We start from the raw sequence: 24,160 nt of genomic DNA, 5'->3' as shown, positions 1-24,160 counted from the left end.
CCATCCAAACTTCCCAAATCCACCTGCAATCTAGTACGCATAGGAAGCCTCTCAGATGTGATTCCCCGACTTTCAAAATCCTTTATCTTTGCTGCATGAACTTGTTTAAGAGGTAAGGGCCTCCCCCCCCCCCCCCGAAATGTTTGCATGGCAAGTGCTGCCTGGTCATTTCCTGTAGGAAGGTGAGACTTCCCTACCAGCTGCAGTAAAAGGGGGCCTCAGCGAGCATGTAAAACACACATCGATGTCAGCGTTGGCCCCCTTTTGCTGCAGCTTGGTAAAAGGGGCCCATAGATACACAAGAGAGTAAGAAGAGTTAGAAAGTAAGGTGACTAATTTAAAGAAAGTTGCACATGAGGTCAGGCAGATGGTTAAATATTATCTCAGCTAGGGTAGACAGGTCCTGCTGCAGTATGTGCAGCCCGAGTCAATCCTTGTGTGTATGAGTGAGACTAACAAGTTAGTTACTTCTTCCATTAAAGGCTTGGTTGAAGAGCCAAGCTTTCACCTGCTTCCTGAAGTAGGGATTGTCTTGTGTTAAGTGCAGCCTTTCAGGCAGTGCATTCCAGAGTGTGGGGGCTACTCCGGAGAAGGCTCACTTGCGGGTATCACATCATGTAATGTCTTTTGGAGAGGGTGTGGTTAGTTAAATTAAGTTTAAATCGGCCAAAGATAGGCCTGCTATTTTGGTGGCCCAATTTGGCCACCAAACCTAGCCAGCGATGCGCTGAATGTTTGCAGATAGTCGGCTAGATTGCGCAATATAGCCGGTTATCAGCTGAGCCTTGACCGGGAATATTCAGCGGAAGTTAACCAGCTATCTCCCGCTGAATATTCATAGGTAGCTGGCTAAGCGCTATTTAACCAGCCGGGAACCATTCCTGGCTGGTTAAATAGCGCTGAATATCATGTAAAATGTAATCCTCCATAGAGGCATCAGGCTCTTACACCATAGACAGCCTCAGGCAGGGCAATCACAGGTGCCCTATCCAGAGCACCAGAACATACAACAAAGGAATCCAACAGTTCAGAGGCAGCAGATGTCCCTGGTTGGGTTAAACCCATCTCCCCCCCCCCCTTTTTTTCTTCACTTTTCTCTTACCCATTACAAGTATAGCTTAAAGGAAATGTTCTTGCAACCAGAGCAGTTTGCTTACTGCTAATATAGACACATGCAGGGAATTTATGTTTTAAATGTCCCAGTATTTTTTATAAATGACATTGGTGCTGCCCCAGTGACTCAGTATGGAACTTATGCAGAGAGACCAGGGTTCCATTCCCAGCTCAAGTCTTGTGAGTCCTGGTCATTGCACACTTGCGACACCCCGGCTCATGGACCCCCAGCTCTGGAATAGCTGAGCTAAACTGTGCAGGGGCGTAAAACAGGTGCCAGATCCTGGCTCTGGTTCTGATTGAGAAGGAAGCTCAAAGGAGCAACGGGAAGAGCAGCAGCTCAAAAACAAACTATCTGGGTGTCAAAAAGGCAAGCTCACCCCCGCAGGTGCTCCATAGTGACCACCAAACGTTTGACGCACCAAGATCTGCTTTATGTCATTGCTGAAAACAGGGGACCTTCAACTCTGATATGCCGGTTTATCTCCTGGGTTAAATGGGCTGGAAGATGCCTGTTATTTGCCTTCTTTATAAAAGCACATAAACACCTATGTGTTTGCAGTGCATTTTTTTTCTAGCACAAAAGGTGCCGGTACTCAAATGCTTGGCCACCCTTCAGGGGTGGGGTGATCAGTGAGGACCCACCCCACAATAGCCAGGCCCCCTGCAACCAGTCACAGAATCTATGACAAGGCAGAATTGGTGTGTAGGGCCTGAGCTCTTTCATTAAAACTTGGGGGTCCATGGGTCAATTTTAGCAGACATTGGAAAAGGTGCTGGTACTCAGTACCCCCAAGTACCCCCTCAAAAAAAGCCTGTGTGTTTGTATAAAATACTACTGTTCAAAATACAAAAAGGAATAGCGTCCTAATATCAGCACACAAAAATATCTCTCTGTGTGATTGACTCATTGTACACGTTTTTGTCTACCTGCACTCACAAGTTTAAGTTAATTTTCTCTTCTTTTTTTTAAATCTATTTACTATCTTTCCTGTGAAGTTTTAGCAACCTTTGAATATGAGAGGTTTTTTTGTGCCAATGAAGATAGCTAACCCACATGATTTCCTTCACCTTTAGGTCATCCAGGTCTAGGGATGTTGTGGAGATAGAATTCATAGCTCCTATAGGAGGGAGTTATTCATGGCTTGGAGCAAGTTGCTTTGCAGTGCTGGAGATCTGGATTTAGACTTTAGAATTACTTTCTCATCTTTCTAAGAGCAATTCCAACTTCAAGCTCAAAGCAAGTTACAAATTTAAGCACGATTGGTATCTGCCAGTAGAGGGTGCTAGAGCCTTACTACTAAGGCCAGTTGGAATAACAGACTAAAGAATGCGTTGAATATAAAAGGATTCCTTTTTATCGTTGTTGTTACTATTTTTTTAATCTCACGCTTTGTTTTCATTCTTCACCACCATTTTCTTCTCTTTTCTACTACAATCTTATTTTTCCACTCTTTAAACTTAAGAGCAAAGCTTAAAATTTGCCCTACGGATTTTGCATCTAAAATCATGATTCAGATGTGAGACAATAAAATACCTCTGTTTCCTGGCATGCAAGGCACATTATTTCAATAAGACATTAAATAAAGCCATGTTTATATGAAGAAAAAACAACAAAAGGAAGAAGAAGAAAACAACCCCAGCAAATACACTTAGTTTTCAAAATTTCCTCTGTAAACTTTCAAAGACATAGTCGAGATATCTGTGAATAGGATGGTTGAATCAGCACGAACGACTTTTCAGCTTCCTGTAAAGAAAGACACATTTCTGCTACATTAAAAGGGATGTTCAGAGGGGGCATAGCTGAAATCTTCCCTTTTGCATTTAATTCTTTACAAAAGCATGCACATTGACTAACTCATAATACATTACACCTTAATTTGGAATTTCTGAAAGTATGAGCATATTTTTTATTTATGATTTTCAAACACAAACTATGCAGATATTTTGTGTTCATTAGCTTTATTTGGGTTTGGGGGATAAAGGACAATGTCCTCCCAAACATTGCGTGCGCAGCGGTGGCCTAAAAAGCGAACAGGATGCTGGGAATTATTAGGAAAGGGATGGTCAATAAGACCAAGAATACTAAATGCCTCTGTATCATTCCAAGGTACAACCTCACCTTGAGTATTGCATTCAATTCTGGTTGCCATATCTCAAAAAAGATGTAGCAGAATTAGAAAAAGTTCAAAGAAGAGCAAAAAAATGATAAAAGGGATGAAACTCTTCTCATATGAGGGAAGGTTAGAGAGGTTAGGGCTCTTCAGCTTGGAAAAGAGATGGCTGAAGGGAGATATGATCGAAGACTACAAAATCCTGAGTGGTGTAGAACGAGAAGCGGATCGATTTTTTACTGTTTCAAAAAGTACGAAGACTAGGGGGCACTCAACGAAATTACACAAAAATACTTTTAAAACAAGCAGGAGCAAAAAATTTTGCACTCAACAAATAGTTAAGATCTAGAACTTGTTGCTGGAAGATGTGATTTAAAAAAGGTTTGGGACAAGTACCTGGAGGAAAAGTCCATAGTCTGCTATTGAACTAGGGGATGGGACTTGATATACTGCCTTTCTGTGGTTATAATCAGAGCAGTTTACATATTATATACAGGTACTTATTTTTGTACCTGGGGCAATGGCGGGTTAAGGGACTTGCCCAGAGTCACAACAAGCTGTAGTAGGAATCAAACCCAGTTCCCCAGGATCAAAGTCCACTGCACTAACCACTAGGCTACTCCACTAGCAACATCCCATGTAGAAGCCTGCCCTTGCAGATCAGCAACACAGCCGCGCAGGCTTCTGTTTCTGTGAGTCTGTAGATTCTCAAATAGTAGCAACACAATCTCAATAGTAGCAACATTCCATCTAGAATCTCAAATATGGAAAGGGAAATGGGACTTGATATACCGCCTTTCTGAGGTTTTTTGCAACTACATTCAAAGCGGTTTACATATATTCAGGTACTTATTTTGTACCAGGGGCAATGGAGGGTTAAGTGACTTGCCCAGAGTCACAACAAGCTGTAGTAGGAATCGAACCCAGTTCACCGGATCAAAGACATAGGGAAGCCACTGCTTGTCCTGGGATTGATAGCATAGAATTTTGCTACTAACTGGTTTTCTGCCAGGTACTTGTGATCTGGATTGGCCACTGTTGGAAACAGGATATTGACTTTGCATTAAGCCCATAAACACTTTTATAAACCCATAAATGTGGGTTGCGTTTGCCTGTCCAGAAACTGTTCAGAGAGTATTCAGATACCCTTTATCATTATTCTGTGGAAGAAACTGGGAGGGGCTTTTGATATTTTAGCCACAGACACCAAGAAGTAACGTGTACTCGCCCCAAGGATCACTCAGCCTCACCAGACCGGGGGAGTGGCTACACTTGCACCCCTAAGAACGGTTAAAAATAAAAACACTTTCACAACAAATGGCCGCTGATTAACGGACTGCAGAAGCCGTTGGCTCCAGCTACTATCGCGGAGTAAACCCATTTTTGGGCTATGGTTTGGCCTGATTTTGTTCGTGCCGGCTTCCTTGAGTACCGTGGTGATCAGACTCTCTTCTTGATAACTTTGTTCCGGTCCGAGATCTCGGGGAGAGCGGCTGTCCGTCGTTGCTTCATCGCCAGCGTGTCTGTGAGCTAGCTGGGGGCCCGATTGCATTGACAGTGCGGTTGTAGGTGCCAGGGAGCGTGGTCCAGTTTGGCGCAATGCAGGGAGCCTGTTTGACTGTTGATCCACACTCCTCTGGCGCCCATATGCCCCGATTTTTCAACAGCCTTTTCAATGGGTCACTGGTGTCTCCCGCACTGTGGGTCCTCTTTCGGTGTGCTCCGCCAGCGACGATTTTCGCTCTGCTCAGCCTCCAGGTCGTCATCTACGCTGCTTGTTCCTGGCATCTGTCACTACGAGTCAACACCTTCTCGGCTTTGCTGCTGGACCGAGGTGGTCGTCCTCGGTGATGTTGGTCATCTGCAGCTGCTTTGTGCTTGGAGAGTGCTACACGTTGAAGGGACCCTGCTTCCTCTTGGATCACCGATTCCAGTCGTTGGCTACTGCCTGCCTCCCTGTCCTGTTCGCAGGATCTGATTACCTGCCTTAATGTGTCTCAGCGAGTCAAGATCTGATTCTGGACTCTTTACTCTTTACTTTCTCTTCTTTTTGCTTTATTTTCACTGCCTGCTTATTTGTTTAAATATTGTATTTATATTCTCTTCCCTTCTGCCCTCTCTACTGTCATTGTAATTGTTTTCATTAGTTCATTGTAAGCTGCTCTGCTGCTTTCCACGGCAGAAAGCGGGGTATAAATGATCTAAATAAATAAACACATGCATGTTAGGATCTTTACAAAGAGGTATTCTTGCCTGGTCCATGTAGAAGTACATAAGTATTGCCATACTGAGACAGACCCAAGGTCCATCAAGCCCAGCATCCTGTTTCCAACTGTGGCCAATCCAGGTCACAAGTACCTGGCAAGATCCCCAAAAAGTACAATATACTTTAAGCTGCTTATCCTAGAAATAAATAGTGGATTTTCCCCGAGTCCATTTTAATAATGGTCTATGGACTTTTCATTTAGGAAGCAATCCAAACCTTTTTAAAATCCCGCTAACCTAACTGCTTTTACTACATTCTCTGGCAACAAATTCCAGAGCTTAATTACATGTTAAGTGAAGAAACATTTTCTCCGATTCGTTTTATATTTACTACTTTGTAGTTTCATTGCATGCCCCCTAGTCCTAGTATTTTGAAAGAGTAAACAAGCAATTCACTTCTACCCATTCCACTCCACTCATTATTTAACAGACCTCTATTACATCTCCCCTCAGCCATCTTTTCTGCAAGCTGAAGAACCCTAGCCGTTTTAACCTTTCCTCATAAGGAAGTCATCCCATCCCCGTTATCATTTTCATCACCCTTCTATGTACCTTTTCTAATTCCACTATATCTTTTTTGAGATGCAGTGACCAGAATTGAACACAATATTCGAGGTCCTTTTACTAAGGTGCGCCGAAAAATGGCCTGCGCTGCTGTAGGTGTGTGTAATGGACGCATGCAGGTCCATTTTTCAGCACGCCTGCAAAAAAGGCCTTTTTTTCTGAAAATGGACATACGGGAAAATAAAAATTGGCGCTCGTCCATTTTGGGCCTGAGACTTAGTGGTAAGGTCTCACGTGCTAACCAGGCGGTAATCATCAGCCAATTACCACCCGGTTAGCACCACATGGTAAAAAATAAAAAATATTTTCAGACACGTGTATTGGACGTGCGTAAAAATGGAATTACCGCCCGGGACACGCAGTAGCTGGGTGGTAGTTCCAAATTGATGTGCGTTGGATGTGCATAGATGCCTTCACGCCTTAGTAAAAGGGTCTCTAGGTCATCCAGGTCTAGAGATGTTGTGGAGATAGCATTCATAGGTAAGAGGGCATTATGGTCGTTGTGCAATGGTGACACCTAATGGCCAAATTTAGAACCCATGATTGCAGGTCTGGAAGGAGCTCTGGTGTATGTCCCCCAGCTGAGCACTGTTACTGCAATGACAAACTGAGTTGGGAGGAGCTATAAATCAGGGGACATAATCACTGAGAGGTTGGGAATGAAAAGCTCATGATGCCAGATCTCAGGCCTGAGTCCATAAAAGAAGGAAAAAAATTGAAAAATCAATAAACAATTAGGGGACCTCCTGGAGAGACTAGAGAGAAATGTGATTGTTTTAAGCAAGTAATCTGAAAACTGCTCAGTTGCTCTCCAGTCCCAGGGCATGTTGTAGCTTGTCATGCACAGTACATAAAGGCCACAAAGTTAAGATTTATAGGCTGGCTTCGTGAAGCACCTCCTCTGAACATCTTGTCGGCAGAGACAATGTCCTCGTTACCCAGATGTCCTGATTTAATCAGAATCATTTTGTGTCAAAGGCAAACTCCAATGTCTCTCTCATGAATAGTTGAACTGTCCCAGCAGTAGCTGCCCCCCCCCCCCAACCCATACTAAATGGTTTTAAAGAACCATTGGCCAGAGATTGTATCTGTGCTTGCAGACATTAGTGGTGTAGCTATGCTTGCAATCTACAAGTGTCCTTTCCCCAAGTTTATTAGAGTTTGAGGGTCATTTTATAAAGGTGGGGGGTGGGGAGAGTCTAGGCTGTGGAAGGATAGAGGCCCAAAAGCATTGTATGCACCTACTATATGTGCCTTTATAACATTGCCTCACGAAAAGCTCCAGTACAAAGATTTACCTGCTCGAAGGTAGGAATACCTTTTCTTTCTAAGTTTGTGCAGAAAGGCATGTATTTTAAGATAAGAGCTAAGGGTTTAACCAGGCAGCACTATCTAGTTCAGAAGTTTTTAACCCAGGATATCCTGAAAACCCCGAGGACTGGGTTGAAAACCTCTGATCTAGCTCTATAAGTTCATCCATGAGGAGGACCCAATCTCAGCTCCTTCCAGTTCTGCTCCTATTGTTTATTTCTTTGGACGGGGACCTGTGTGTATTCGATGGGCAGCTATAAACAGGGCCTGATATTTAAAAGGACATGTCTATAACAGCACCTGCTACCTGGATAAGTCCTGCTGACCGGGACCATGTATTATCCACATAGTACTAGATTGCAACAGATCTTACATTTCCAGGAACTAAGCCTCTGCCAATTTTCTCTACTGATACTTGTTTGGTCTTCACCAGATGATACCTTTTGCCCCACAACTCTGGCAATTTCCACCCTACAACCTACTCTAAATGAAAAACTTCCTCCTTGCAGTCACATCAGAAGAAGGGACCTGTGCTCTCTCAAAAGCTCATATCCTACAGTGTCTTTGTTTTTATTGGTAGGGATGTGCTTTTATTTGAAACAACATTTCCCATTGTGAACCCCTCGGATCAGCGTTGGACTGTCACCTTTCTCGTGGGAATCGAGGATCGCTGGATATTCGTGCAATACGTTGTTCTACCAGGTTGGTGCGTGGGAGGGGAATCGGCAATCTCTTTAGTATGTGGGCATGATTACTATAATTACAATTAATTTCGAGTCCTCGTTTGGAATAAACACTTTGTCCAAGGTTCGTAGCTGATAGTTTCTCCTTTGTTTAGAGAACACCAATATGGCGGTTGCATGAAGGAGACAGCTTCAACTTTTTGATGTCATGCCGTCTCCTATCTTATTAAATCTCCTTCATTAGGGCAGTCTTTTTGAATATGACCACTGACAGGATTATCTCCGCCCCGGCTCTGTCCAGATAGTGTCAAGGAGGTCAGAGGGGATTAATCAGCAGCACTATCTGGTTAGTGCTGCTGAATATCCCACTTGCCAGCACTTATCTGGTTAGCAGTGGCTGTTAACCAGCTAACACTGTTCCCTCTAAACTGAGTGGGAGTAGGGTTACCATATGTCTGGATTTACCCGAACATGTCCTCTTTTTGAGGACATGTCCGGGCAACCGGGCAGGTTTTGCCAATCTGCCCATTTGTCCGGATTTCTGTACAAACGGGCAGGCGGGCAGGCTATCCTATGCTAGCCTCCCGAGCCTCCCCTCCCCTGAATTACTACTCTACTGTCCTGGTGGTCTAGTGACCTCTTCTGCCTTCGGGGCAGGAAAGAGCCCCCTCTTTGCTGCCCAGAGCGCTGCCCTGCATCCTGTTGCTGATCTCGGCGCTGATTCAAAATGGCCACCGAGAGTTGAAGTGACCTTGCGAGACTTCAACTCTCGGCAGCCATTTTGAATCGGTGCCGAGATCAGCAAAAGGATGCAGGGCAGTGCTCCGAGCAGCAAAGAGGGGTCTCTTTCCTGCCCCGAAGAGGTCACTAGACCACCAGGGCAGTAGAGTAAGGTAAGGGAAGGGGGTAACGGGAAGGGGAGTGGAGAGGGGGTGATTGGGTGTGTGACAGGGGGGAGGTGCGAGGATTTGAAAGGGGGTGGGTGGCATGTGGTGGGGCGGAGCATGTGTCCTCTTTTTTGGGGGACCAAATATGGTAACCCTAAGTGGGAGTCCCCCAAATGCATTGCTGCCAGAGGGGGGGGGGGGTGCTTCAATATTGTGTTTTCAGTTGCTAGGGACAGGCAGGTTCCTTAAGAGTCCAGCAGAGCTTGCCTGACCCTCAATATTTACTAAAATCTAATCTGTTGGAAATGGCATACCCTACCGACCCAACCTAAATACCTAAACCCTGCAACACAAGCAAAACCAAAGAGTGTATGGACAAAACATAACTCCCCCTGTCTACGATCCACTATTGTGTCTTGTGCACACGAACCTTATCTACCATCACTTTGTAACTGTTAGATCGGAACTGGCGATCGCCAATACGGTACTTTGTAAGCCACATTGAGCCTGCAAATAGGTGGGAACAGGTGGACATGAAGCGTCTGTTCACACTTTCCAAAAATACTAGGACTAGGGGGCATGCGATGAAACTACAGTGTAGTAAATTTAAAACAAATCGGAGAAAATCTTTCTTCACCCAACGCATAATTAAACTTTGGAATTCGTTGCCGGAGAACGTGGTGAAGGCGGTTAGCTTAGCAGAGTTTAAAAAGGGGTTGGACGGTTTCCTAAAGGACAAGTCCATAGACCGCTACTAAATGGACTTGGGAAAAATCCACAATTTCGGGAATAACATGTATAAAATGTTTGTATGTTTGGGTAGCTTGCCAGGTGCCCTTGACCTGGATTGACCGCTGTCGGGGACAGGATGCTGGGCTCGATGGACCTTTGGTCTTTTCACAGTATGGCATTACTTATGTACTTATGGGAAAATGTGGGATACAAATGCAACAAATAAATAAATATTGAAAATATGATAGTGAAACAGCACCCCCCACTGGCTTAGAGGGAACAGTGCTGGATAAGGGCCTTTGAATATCAGCCCCATTGCTTTGAAGATGTTATCGTTTTTTGGTACGTCGGTTCTCTCCTACCCATACCAGTTCAGTTCTCTCCCACTTCCTCCTTTGTGTGAGTCTTGCTGTACCAAATATTCGAATTCAATTTAATTTGGCCCCAAATACTTTGGCCCCTTTTACTAAGTGGCAGTAAGTAAACAGGAAGTACCACCGGGCTAATGCAGGAGCTCAGCAGTACTTCCCACTCCTAGTGCACCGTCATATCCGGCACTACAAGAATATATTTTTGTAGCGCTGGAGTGTACCCGGCGGTAATCGGCCAGTGCCGCCCGCTGCCAAGTTACTGCTGGGTTAACACAGGAGCCCTTACTGCCACCAATGGGTGGCGATAAGGGCTCCCCCCCAACACAATGGCCGCACAGCAAGGGCTTTACTTGTTGCACGGCCATTTCCTGCAGCAAAGAGAGACTTCCCTTTTACCCACTGCAGTAAAAGGTGACCTTAGCGAGCGTGAAAAACACATGCCAAGGCCACGCAGGCCCCCTTTTGCCACAGCTTGGTAAAAGGGGACCTTTATTTGTATTCGGCAGAATAGTGATTTAAATTCAAATACGAATAATCCAGGGCTCTACTGTGCTAAATGCTTCTGAAATAAACACTCGATCTCTGATTTCATGTTGCTTCTTTTATTATTTGTTATAATAAAGCTCATTGCCCATTATTCGTATTCGGTATTCGTATTGAGCTGAATAATATTATTCATTATTTGTATTTGGCTGAATAGTAAAATACGCTATTCGGTACAACTCTAGCAGTAATACGAATTTTTGTATTGCAGAGATTCAGGATGAGATTTAAATGCCCTTCTTCTCGGGCAGAGCTGGCAAATATGGAATGATTCCTCCACAAAGCCCACTTTTTCCTGCACTCATGAATACAGATTTTTTTTTTTTTGAAGGAGTTTTCAAGGGCAAAGTCTGGATGTCAAGCTCAGGGGAAGAGATTAGATTAGCCATCCCTCAAAGCGTCTTTTGATGGAAAATGAGAAATTATCTGCTTGTGTCATGGTATCTTATCATCCTTTGGTGGTGCCGAAGCTGCGAGAGGATGGGCCGGCTGCCGCACGCCATGCCTGACGGGTCTGACTGAGAACTGAGGAACATGATGGGGGGAGGGGGGCTCAGCAAAGGCAGGAGAGAGACATGCACTCTCTGACAGCTCTGCAAGCAGCGGCTTTCTTAACTGTGTTCATTTGCAAGCCTGGCAGAATCAGATAGTCAAAACTGCGCACTGCACTGTATCCATCTGTCTCCGTGTCATGCTGGGGCAGTGTCAAGGCAACATTTGAGAGGAAGGGTCTCTGGGGGTATATGTGTGTGTGTGTGTGCTGATACAGCACTCATGAACAGTATCTGATATCTCTATGGATCCTTTACGCCTCATGGCAGTCTCGCTATCTTTGTACATGAAAAAGCACTGCCTAGTCTACCCTCCCTGTTTCCTATAACTCTTTGTAAGTTACAAGCACTACATGTCTATTCGTTCCAGCTCACAGAACCCTGTCAAATTAAAAATGAAATAGCATGTATGATCTTTGTATGTGGCATGCATGTTACTGTGTGTATAAATTGCACATATGGATTCAGTATTTCACAGGTAGCAAAACAGAGGGTAGACAACCCAAAAAAAAAAGCACAAGCGAGCCTTCCACAATTGAAGGCTCATTTGTACTTCTTTTTGCAGTATTTCACAGAAATGATGCTCATAATTCTTTGGGAAGAAGGATGAAGGGAGTCCTGGTCATCACCTAATGCTGACACCCAGTGGCCAGACTCAGAATGCACAGGTAGCAGGCTTTTGAGGGAGCTACAGGCTGTGGCCTATGGCCAAGGATGATTGTACACTGCAATGGCTGGGCTGGTAGTTGAGGGGAGGTTTAAAAGATGGAGAGTAAAAACTCCTGTGAATGAAAGCTTTGGGTGTCATAGTGCCAATAGAGGCCAAGCATGACTGAATTTGAAGTCCAGAGGTGTAAGATGAGGCTGCTAAGTCAAATATGTAGAAAAATAAATGGAAAAGTCATAATTCCTTGCCGTACCACTCCTGATGAAGTGGTATTATCATGTTTCTTGTGATTATAAATAGGTATTTTCTGCCTTTCACAGGACATCTTTTAATTCCTGGTTCCCTTCAGGCAATTTGATCATCTTTCTGTAGAGTTCTTGTTTTTCAGTTTCTTTACATTTCTCTGTTGTGATATAGAGGGGCATAATCGAACGGGGGCACCCATATCTAAGGGCGCCCATCTCCGGGGACGGCCCCGGGAAGGGGTGGAGCCAACCATATTATCGAACAAGATGGGCGGCCATCTTTCGTTTCGATAATATGGTCGGGGACGGCCAAATCTCAACATTTGTGTCGACCTTAGAGATGGCTGCCCTTAGAGATGGCCGGCATTGGTTTTTGCTGATAATGGAAACTAAGGACGCCCATCTCAAAACCAGCCAAATCCAAGCCATTTGGTCGTGAAAGGAGCCAGCATTTCTAGTGCACTGGTCCCCCTCACATGCCAGGACACCAACCAGGCACCCTAGGGGGCACTGCAGTGGACTTCATTAATTGCTCCCAGGTACATAGCTCCCTTCCCTTGGGTGCTGAGCCCCCCAAATCCCCCCCAAAACCCACTCCCCACAACTGTACACCACTAACATAGCCCTTATGGGTGAAGGGGGGCACCTACATGTGGGTACAGTGGGTTTCGGGTGGGTTTTGGAGGGCTCACATTTACCACCACAAGTGTAACCTGCCTGAAGTGCACTGCACCCACTAAAACTGCTCCAGGGACCTGCATACTGCTGTCATGGAGCTGGGTATGACATTTGAGGCTGGCATAGAGTCTGGCAAAAAATGTTTTTAATTTTTTTTTAGGGTGGGAGGGGGTTGGTGACCACTGGGGGATTATGGGGAGGTCATCCCCGATTCCCTCTGGTGGTCATCTGGTCAGTTCGGACATCTTTTTGGGGCTTGGTCCTGAAAATAAATGGACCAAGTAAAGTCAGCCAAATGCTCTTCAGGGCCGCCCTCCTTTTTTCCGTTATTGGCCGAGAGCGCCCATGTGTTAACCACGCCCCAGTCCCACCTTCTCTATGCCTACGACACGCCCCCTTAAATTTTGGCAACTCCTGCGATGGACTGCAGTCGAGGGTGGCCAAAATCAGCTTTCGATTATGCCGATTTGGCCGCACCTGAGAGAAGAGTGCCCATCTCCCGATTTGTGTCGGACGATGGGTGCCCTTCTCTTTCGAAAAAGAGCAGGATAGTTATTTCTGAAGCCACAGGAGTACCCATGTTTGAGGGGCATAGGCTCCTTCACTTTTGGCTCAGGCTGTTCCAATGCCCTAGAAATATTACTGTAGCTGATGAGTATCACTGTTTCACCAATCAAAAATTCTCAAGTGACGCTATGCTAGCAGAGAGCAATGACTACCGTCTTTCCACTCCCCACTGCTCCATTTGCTTCTACTAAATATTGAAACATTGGGAGCAGTCCCATTGTTAGTCTTGCAGTATCATCTAGGACAGGGGTGGGCAGCCGTGGTCCTTGAGGGCCATAATCCAGTTGGGTTTTCATTATTCCCACAATGCATATGCATGAGACCTATTTGCATACAATGGAAGCAGTACATGCAAATCAATCTCATGCAATATGCATTTTGAAAACCTGATTGGATTGTAAACCTCGAGGATCATGGTTGCCCACCTTTGATCTAAGGGATGTGTCACCTACAAGGTTTCAATGTGCACATCACAGGGAATGGAAAGACAGCTTCCACTGCTTAACTGATATGTTTTATTAGCAGAGGCTGGTAACGAATGGGGAGGAAGGCAGATAGGGAACTGGCAGTGGTGGTATTTAAAGGCAGGAAGCAGATGCTGTGGAGGAAGGGGGACAGAGGGCAGAAGAAGAGGCAGGAATTGGAAAGGAAGAAGCAGGGGTTGGATGCTTGGGAAGGGAATAAGGAGGCAGAAGGGTGACTGTAAGGAAAGAGGAGAAAAAGGCAGGATGTTGGATGCTGGGGATATGGGAATATTGAGAACAGTGATTCAGAGTTAAATAGGGACTTGGATATTGGTTGGAAGAAGAAAACAGTCTTGGAACTTGGCTGGGTATTGGGTAGGTTAGGGAGAATATGGACTAGCAGCTTGGGTGGTGATAGGGTGGATTTGGGGGATTAGGAAGACAGTGAGAAGGACATGAGTAGGGGCAGGTGCAAGAGTAGAGTTGGATTAGGTAGGCAGTGATTTGTGATCCAGGGTGAGGAAAGGAGGGGAAGAGTTGTGAGTCAGTAAAAAGGGACAGAGGAGCTGTGGAGGGGATGAGACAGAAGAAGAGGATTGGTCTTCAAAGGTGGAGGGAGGGTGGAAATAAAAGAGATAAAAGTGGGAAACAGGAGGCTGGGAAGAGTAAGAGACAAAAGACAGGGCCTGGAGACAGGGGAGGACAGTGACGGAAAGAACTGAGGCTGGAGAGCGGATAGAGGGAAGAGGAGACTTGGAAAGGAATGAAAGATAATGAGAGGAATGAGAGGGCTGGGAGATGAATGGAAGATGGAAAGTAGGTAGGAGAGAAATGAAAGAGGGAGACTGAAGACAGGAGGGTGAGAAAAAGGGGAGAAGGAGGGGGGAAATCCAGCTATGAGTGTATAGACCAGCTGAAAAGAGCAATAGAGAAAAAAGATGACAAGGGAAATAATCATTGTCACAGAGAATTATAGAGGAAGAAGGATGAAGACAAGGAAAAAAAATTGAAAGCATGATCTAAATTTAAAAGAGAGAGAGAGAGACCCTGGGAAAGAACATAGGAGAAAACAAACTAATGGGATAAAAAGAGACCAGGAATAGCCCTAAAATAAATGGTGCAAAATCCATATATTTTATTTTGAGATTTTAATGATGGGAATATGCTAACTTTGGGAATATACATTTCTTATTGTTTCAGTTTTGAGTGGAAAACATGAAAAAGGATTTGAAGAAGCTAGAACAATGGTCTAAGGTCTGGCAATTAAAATTCAATGCGAAGAAATGCAAAGTGATGCACTTAGGGAATAGAAATCCACGGGAGACGTATGTGTTAGGTGGCGAGAATCTGATAGGTTCAGACAGGGAGAGGGACCTTGGGGTGATAGTATCTGAGGATTTGAAGGTGACGAAACAGTGTGACAAGGTGGTGGCTGTATCTAGAAGGTTGTTGGGCTGTATAGAGAGAGGTGTGACCAGCAGAAGAAAGGGGGTGTTGATGCCTCTGTATAAGTCGTTGGTGAGGCCCCATCTAGAGTATTGTGTTCAGTTTTGGAGGCCGTATCTTGCTAAGGATGTAAAAAGAATCGAAGCGGTGCAAAGAAAAGCTACGAGAATGGTATGGGATTTGCGTAACAAGACGTATGAGGAGAGACTTGCTGACCTGAACATGTATACCCTGGAGGAAAGGAGAAACAGGGGTGATATGATACAGACGTTCAAATATTTGAAAGGTATTAATCCGCAAACGAACCTTTTCCGGAGATACGAAGGCGGTAGAACGAGAGGACATGAAATGAGATTGAAGGGGGGCAGACTCAAGAAAAATGTCAGGAAGTATTTCTTCACGGAGAGAGTGGTGGATGCTTGGAATGCCCTCCCGCGGGAGGTGGTGGAGAGGAAAACGGTAACGGAATTCAAACATGCGTGGGATAAACATAAAGGAATCCTGTTCAGAAGGAAAGGATCCTCAGGAGCTTAACCGAGATTGGATAGCAGAGCCGGGAGGCAGGGCTGGAGGTTGGGAGGCGGGGATAGTGCGGGGCAGACTTATACAGTCTGTGCCAGAGCCAGTGGTGGGAGGCGGGACTGGAGGTTGGGAGGCAGGGATAGCGCTGGGCAGACTTATACGGTCTGTGCCAGAGCCGGTGGTGGGAAGCGGGGATAGTGCTGGGCAGACTTATACGGTCTATGCCAGAGCCGGTGGTTGGGAGGCGGGGCTAGTGCTGGGCAGACTTATACGGTCTGTGCCCTGAAGAGCACAGGTACAAATCAAAGTAGGGTATACACAAAAGTAGAACACATGAGTTGTCTTGTTGGGCAGACTGGATGGACCGTGCAGGTCTTTTTCTGCCGTCATCTACTATGTTACTATGTTTTTGCTCACTATGTTTTCTTCAGTGTTCCACAGTTCATAGTCTGGTTTCTTGAGGTTTCCACCACAGTTGTCTGCATATTTCTATTGCTAATCTGTAGTTCCTTTTTCTATTTTGCGTAAGGGGTTAGTACAATACAGACAGAGAGGGCACCACAGTATACAAGTAAACAAGTCCAAAGAAAAAAGCAACACTGGGCCTTCAGAACTAGGACAACAGGAGTATTTTATTAATCAATGACCCGACACGGGGCCGTGTTTCGGCGCTGACAAAGGCGCCTGCCTCAGGGGTCGATATGTTGCCGCAATAGTATGCAGATAACAAGGCACGATTGCCTTGAACCACTGGGTTTGTGATGGCGAAAAAAGCGCTAATAGCACTCGCAATGTCTCCTGTATTCTGTTCCAGAAGGCGCTGAAGGGCGCTAACTCCGATTGAAGCTAAATCCTCTATGGAAAAAAGATAAAGCCGAAAAAAGTTTTTTCTTTGGGCGTAAGGGGTTAGCCCATGTTCTATACGTGAAACTAAGGTACAATATTACAGCTGGCATGCAGTTTCAGTGTAGGGATCTGTAATAACCTGGTTTGTTCTGTTTTCACAGTAAGAAGCATGTTAGGGGTCTAGGCCTTGGTGTAATATTTGCAATACTGCCTTTTCATAGGTCAGATTTCTGTTGTTTCTGCCCTGGGAAATTAGTATGTCATTTGTCATATAACAAAGTTGAAGGGTATAAGTTAAATTAGGGTAATTTGCCATTACATCAGATTGGGTTTTAATGTGCTTTGATATGTTTGTCTTTATAGGAGACTTGTATTTGGCCAGGTTTAAGTGATGGGATATTGCCTCTTGAGAGATGTTAAATACCATTTAATTGTTTCTGCATGTATGTATGTGCTTTAGTGCTGTTAAGTGCTTGAAATAATTGAGTTTATTTATTTATTTGTTACATTTGTATCCCACATTTTCTCACCTATTTGTAGGCTTGATGTGGCTTACATAGTACCAGAGAGGCCTTTGCAGGCTCCGGTGTGAACAAATACAGGGTGATGTTGTGGTAAGATCAAATTCATGTGGCACAGCCACATTAGGGAATCATAGAACCGAAGAGTTGTGTTATGTCCATTACGTGCTTTAGTTTGGTTATGTTGCAGAGATTAGGCATTTAAGTTGGATCGGTAGGGTATGCCTTTATAAACAGGTTGGTTTTTAGTGATTTCCGGAAGTTTAGGTGGTTGTACGTCGTTTTCAAGGCTTTTGGTAATGCGTTCCACAGTTGTGTGCTTATGTAGGAAAAACTAGATGCGTAAGTTGTTTTGTATTTAAGTCCTTTGCAGCTTGGGTAGTGCAGATTTAGATAAGATCATGTTGATTCGGATGTATTTCTAATTGGTAAGTCGATCAAGTCTGTCATGTAACTCAGGGCTTCTCCTTAGATGATCACGTGAACCAGGGTGCAGATTTTGAAGGCGATGCGTTCTTTGATTGGGAGCCAGTGTAGTTTTTCGCGGAGGGGTTTTGCGCTTTCAAATAGCATTTGCTGCCGTGTTTTGAGCGGTCTGAAGTTTCTTTAAGGTTTCATTGCATGTCCTTGGCAGCTGTTGCAGACTGCTTAGAAATTCATTGTCAGAACACTCTAAGGAATGAATGAGGAAATTCTCTAAATTTGCACGCCAACCCCTGAATTCTATATATGGCGCTTCAAGTTGTGCATGCAAATTTGGGTGCCCAATTTATTTGGCAAGGCAATTGATCTGCAAACTCCAGCGTGGACAAACAAAACTGTGTCAGGGGCAAAATTATTGACTGTGCAGAAACAATGTTCCAACTGGAAATACGATTTATACACATCAAACATAAAGAACATATAATAAAAAAAACAGCAAGAAGACCACAACCGTTGTTTAACGATCAACCAAGCAACTCTTAATACATAAATTATAGAATATGAAAATTGACGTGCCTGTTTCAGCAATTTACACCAGTTCTATGGCTGGCATAAGTGCTTCTGCCTAAATTATAACCACGTATTTTACCTGTTACACTCATATTCTATGAAGAAAAGTAGGTGCCTACTTTTTTAATAGAATAGGCACGATATAGGCAACTATAAATATAGGGCCATTGTTCTAGAATTATTCTCAGGGGCTCTTTTACTTAAATGCTTTAGGAAATGGGCTTAGCGCATTTTAACATGGGACTTTTCCTCACATTCAGCCCGTATGTAATGCATCAGTAAAATAAGGCTTTTAGGGTGGGGAGGGGGTTTGCAGGTTATGAGCTAACTTTGTTATTAGTGCATGAGCGATTGCAAATAATTAACATGGGAGCACTTGTACTGCCTCCTGTTTAGGAGATGCTAAGTGCTCCTGCATTATTTATGCGATATTCAGATAGCATGCACTAATCGTTATGCGCTACCTGAAGAATGTTTCCGTGCCCATTCTTTGTCCATGGCACACACCCTCTGAAAAATATTTCAGAAAAAATAAAAAGAAGAGCAAGGGTAATGCTTTTAAAAGAACGCGTGCTCAGCACGTGGGAAATGGCAAATTACCGCAAAACACTTTAATGGATTTTGCGGTAAGCATTTTCCTGTGAGCTACGCATGCTTTATTCTTCTCTAGCCCTCCTTAAAACTAGGCGGGTTACAGTTAACGCACAGAAAAATACAATGAGTGTTGCTAAGTGCTCCCCTGCTGCATGGCCACACGGTAAGGCAATCTTACTGCATGAACATGTCTTTTTTCAACACCAACAAACAGTGGATCCACCTTCTGTAGGTGTTGGCTTCGTTGGAGTTGGAGGTAAAGCTTTTGAGCCATGGAATGATGTCCTCAGCTTCAGTGGAGAAAGACTACAAAAACTTATGCAGCATCACCTTCTGTAGGTGTTGGCCATGTCTTTTTTCAACCTTTTTACCCGCTGTGGTAAAAAGGACCTCAGAGTGGAGTGCTAGCACAGGGCCCTTTTTACCACAGCTAAGTAAAAGGACCCCTTCATTGGGGATCAACAAAGAAGAGCACATTTTTTCTCTGGCGCCTTCATTACGGAATAGTCCTTCCTATTACTACATGTGTGGAAATATTCCTTAAAAAATGTTAGGATTCTGTTCAAAACATATTTTTTTGTTGAGGCATTTGGGACACAGAATTTGGGATAATCAGGGAAGGCACCTGTATGGATTTATGATTGCTCTATTCTAAGTAGAGGAGTATGGTAGCCGTGTTAGTCCACTCTTAAGGTTATCAATAGAAATCAAACAAAATAAAACATGGAAAAGAAAATAAGATGATACCTTTTTTATTGGACATAACTTAATACATTTCTTGATTAGCTTTCGAAGGTTGCCCTTATTTCCGATCTGACGAAAAAGGGCAACCTTCGAAAGCTAATCAAGAAATGTATTGTTATGTCCAGTAAAAAAGGTATCATCTTATTTTCTTTTCCATGTTTTATTTTGTTTGATTTCTATTGATTGCTCTATTGAATGCATGTGATCATTTCTTTTCAATTGGATTATCGGTGGGTTTATTTTCTCTTTTTATTGTTGTGATTTTATAGATTGCAAACTGCTGTAATCTTCTAAAATGTGATGGTATATTACATTTTAATATATATATATATATATTAACCTAAAGCTGAAAATTCTGCCTACACTTGTTCTTTTCTTCTCCTGCCCTGAAACCTCTCCCTGGGGCTAGCTCCTTTAAATACACCACATGAGACAGTGTATGTACTTCCAGTTTACTGAGGGACAGCCCTTTTCAGAGAGAGCCAGTTAAGCTGTGTAAATCACTATGTTTTTTTTTTTTTTTTACTAACAGGGTACACAAATACCCTATTGTGCATTATGTATGGTAAGGCTCAGTACCCACTCTTAGTAAAGGGGCCTGTACAGGCCAGTTCAAAATAGCAACATTGACATTTTGTGCCTTTTGCCTTGGGCTTCCGGATTACCTTGCCCGTTTAATCATACCTTATTCCCCCCCTCCTCCTCCTCCTCCTCCTCCTACTTATCATTTCTATAGCACTACAAGGCATACGCAGCGCTGTACACCATACACAAAAAGACAGTCCCTGCTCTAAGAGCTTAGATAAAACAGGTAAACAGACAGAACAATTAAGGGTAAGGGAATAAAGAGATGAGGATAAAAGGACAGGGCAAGTGAGTACTGGTTAGGAGTCAAAAGCAGAGGTAAAGAGGTGGGCTTTAAGTTTGGACTTGAAAACAGCCAAAGAGGGGGCTAGACATACAGGCTCGGGAAGTTTATTCCAGGCGTGAGGTGCAGCAAGATAAAAGGAACGGAGTCTGGAATTAGCAGTAGAGGAGAAGGGGACAGATAAGAGAGCTTTATCAACAGAACGGAGTACATTCTATAAATGACCATCGTCTAATTCTGCCTAGTCCTAATCAAGCATATTATGAATCTACTAGACACAGTGCTTTTTGGGGTCCTTTTACTAAGCTGTGGTAAAAAGTGACTTGCGTGTCTTTTGGGTGTACGCTGAGCCATTTGTTTTACCGCATCTAGGAAAAGGGGCCTTTTTTAAGGGGCCAGAATATGGACATGCGCTAAAATTGAAACCAGCGCACATCCATTTTCAGCCTGAGACCTTAGCGCCACCCATTGATCTAGGGGTAAGGTCTCACATGCTACCCATGTGGTGAGCATGCAGCGCTGTTTACCACTGGATAAGCAGCCCGCGGTAAAAAATATAAAATTATTTTCTACCATGGAATTTGATGTGTACAAAATTCAGAATTACCGGGCAGTACAGCTGACTTGGCACGCGATGCACACGCATAGGCCCTCCTGCACCTTTGTAAAAGGGCCCCTTTATTTTCTCAACCCCCCCCCCCCCCCCCCCGAATGTGGAACAATCTTCCCTCTTTTCTTCAGTCTGAGACTTTCTTCAAATGTTATAAGATTTCTTTAAAAATGTGTATTTTTTTTTAAACTGGCATTCGGTGGATCAGACTGACATGTTGTTTTGAAGTCATTAGCGGTCTTTTCCCTCCCCACCTTACCCCTTCCTCTTTTGCTTCCTTTTTCTTGGTTTGATTGATATGCTTTCCTACCCTGCAATGGAGTTCTTTTTATTTTCGCTTCTTTTTTTAGTATGGACACCGCTTTGCTCTGCCTACGGAAGTTATAGCAGTCTAGCAAATTTTAATAAAAACCAAAAATAAATAAAAAGCGTGTACATGGCTTTTGATCACTGCCCTTTCCTGGTGCAGTATCCATCGTGGGGGGGGGGGGGGGGGGAGCATCACCCTGAGGTGTGGACATGCATTTGCACTACAAAATCCTCATCTTGAAATGAACAGTGGCGTTGCTGGGTTACAAAGGATGACAAGCACCCCTAATCTGTGACAGTGTTCCACGTTCTCCCTTGGCTTTTAGAGCCTGCCCCATTCCTATCAATTTGATGTATGGATTACTACAGCAGAGATAAGGAATAGTAGGGGGAAGGGAGGAGGACAAGGTGCCAGCAGTGACCGAGAGAAAACTCGACTGAAGGACTAAGATGAATTCACCGTGCCAAAGGAAATCGAAGTGTGAAATAAAGATCTTAAGGAGCTAAAATATTTAAAACGATATGGAAATGCAAGGCGCATGGTAGACGCTCCTAATAAACTGGGTGATGGTAGAGTTGTTCCCGACACATCCATCTCTGAGCTGTCCTGAGCACTAAAGACAGAATGGATTTGAGGGGAAATTTGCATAACACCATGAATAAGAGCCGGGGAGGGGAGATGCTCAACAGCATAGAGGTTTGTTCCACAGTGGCTCCTTTCTGTAGTTTATTTAGTGGGATTTATTAACCACCTTTATGAAGAGACTAAAGGGTCCTTTTACTAAGGTGTGCTGAAAAATGGCCTGCGCTGTTGTAAGCGTGTGTATTGGACGCACGCAAGTCCGTTTTTTCAGCGCACCTGCAAAAAGGCTTCTTTTGGGGACTGAAAATAGACATGCAGCCAGGGCCGCCGAGAGACTGGACCAGGCCCGGGACAAGGCTGCCCCCGGAGCCCCCCCACCCAAGTTCGTCGGGCCCCCCTCCACCTGCCACCAGGTCCTCTCTCCACCCCCGGGCCCTCTGCACTGACCTTAAGCGCCTCACCTTCAAAAGCGCAGCAACAAACAGCGGCAGACCACTCCTTCCTTCCGTGTCCCGCCCTCGCAGCAGTTACGTCAGGCGAGGGCGAGACACGGAAAGAAGGAGTGGTCTGCCGCTGCTTGCTGTGCTTTCGAAGGTGAGGCGCTTAAGTTCAATGCCAGGGAGCGATGGAGGGCAGGCGGGCTGGACTGTGGCGGTGGCGCCGGGCCCCCCCCCCCCCCCCGGAGGCCCGGGCCTGGGGAATTTTGTCCCCCCCTCTTGGCGGCCCTGCATGCAGCCAAATAAAAATTGGCGCGCATCCATTTTGGGCCTAAGACCTTACCGCCACCCATTGACTTAGCGGTAAGGACTCACGCATTAATCGGCGCGATAATCATCAGCGCATGTACACTGCCAATTACCGCCCGGTAAGTGCCACGTGGTAGAAAATAAAAAATATTTTCTGCCAAGCATATGGTCCGCATATAAAAAGTGGAATTATCGCCCAGGGCACGCGGTAGCTGGGCGGTAGTTCCAAATTGACGGACATTGGACGCATGTGTAACATAGTAAATGACGGCAGATAAAGACCTGAACAGTCCATCCAGTCTGCCCAACAAGATAAACTCATTTTACATGGTATGTGATACTTTATATGTAAACCCGAGTTTGATTTGTCCCTGCCTTTCTCTGGGCACAGACCGTAAAAGTCTGCCCAGCACTGTTCCTGTATTAAAAGTTCTGAAGCTAACATCAAAGCCCCTTAAAATTTACACTCCAGCTCCTCCATATCTACTCAGTCACGATCAGGGCACAGACCGTGGAAGTCCACCCTGCACCAGCTTTATTCTCCAAATACCGGTGTCGTCACCCAATCTCCGCTAAGATTCCATAGATCCATTCCTTCTAAACAGGATTCCTTTGTGTTTATCCCACGCATGTTTGAATTCCATTACCGTTTTCATCTCCACCACCTCCTGCGGAGAGCATTTCACATATCTACCACCCTCTCTGTGAAAAAACACTTCCTGACATTACTCCTGAGTCTGCCCTCCTTCAACCTCAATTCATGTCCTCTAGTTCTACCACCTTCCCGTTTCCGGAAAAGGTTCGTTTGAGGATTAATACCTTTCAAATATTTGAACGTCTGTATCGTGTCACCCCTGTTTTTCCTTTCCTCCAAGGTATACATATTCAGGTCGGCAAGTCTCTCATCGTACGGTTTGCAACGCAAATCCCATACCATTTTTGTAGCTTTTCTTTGCACCGCTTCCATTCTTTTTACATCTTTAGCAAGATATGGCCTCTTAAACTGTGCCTATGTGCCTTAGTAAAAGTGCCCCTTAATTCTGGAAAACAGCAGCACAGGGGCCACATATAGAGTACCAAAAGTTCCAGAGTTAGCTGGTTGGGTTGAAGGAAGACCATCATCTGACCTTCTGATTGGCTAGCACCTTCCCTTATATGATAATCCAGGGGAATGCCAAAAACTAGTTGCCTTGTTCTTTGGAACAGACATATTGGTACCCCCATTCACTCACTCACTCACTCACACATGAGGTCATGGGGTCATAAAACATGCTTTTTAAGTTGGTATTCTGAACTTGTTTTATATTATAATAAGAAAAGGAAACCAGTTGCATGGCCATGGGTGGACCAGGGCAGTGGTGTACCAAGGGTGGGGCAGAGGGAGCAGTCCACCCTGGGTGCAAGCAATAAGGGGGTACATGAACTGAGCATGCACAGGGTGTGCCAGTGTCAGCAGCTAGAAGCACACTGCCAACATCCTTGCTGCTCAGATAGCATGGGGGGCTTGGGCAGAGGACCTCTTCCATTGGAGCTTGGGCATCCCTGCTAGCCAAGGTGTTAATTTTAATGTGGGGGGTGAGGGCAGAAGGGAAATCTTTGGTTGGTCAAAGGGGGTATTAAAAA

The sequence above is a fragment of the Microcaecilia unicolor genome, chromosome 13 (genome assembly GCF_901765095.1).
Source record: "Microcaecilia unicolor chromosome 13, aMicUni1.1, whole genome shotgun sequence".
Lineage (NCBI taxonomy): Eukaryota > Metazoa > Chordata > Amphibia > Gymnophiona > Siphonopidae > Microcaecilia > Microcaecilia unicolor.
Note: the sequence above shows the minus strand (reverse complement) of the source record.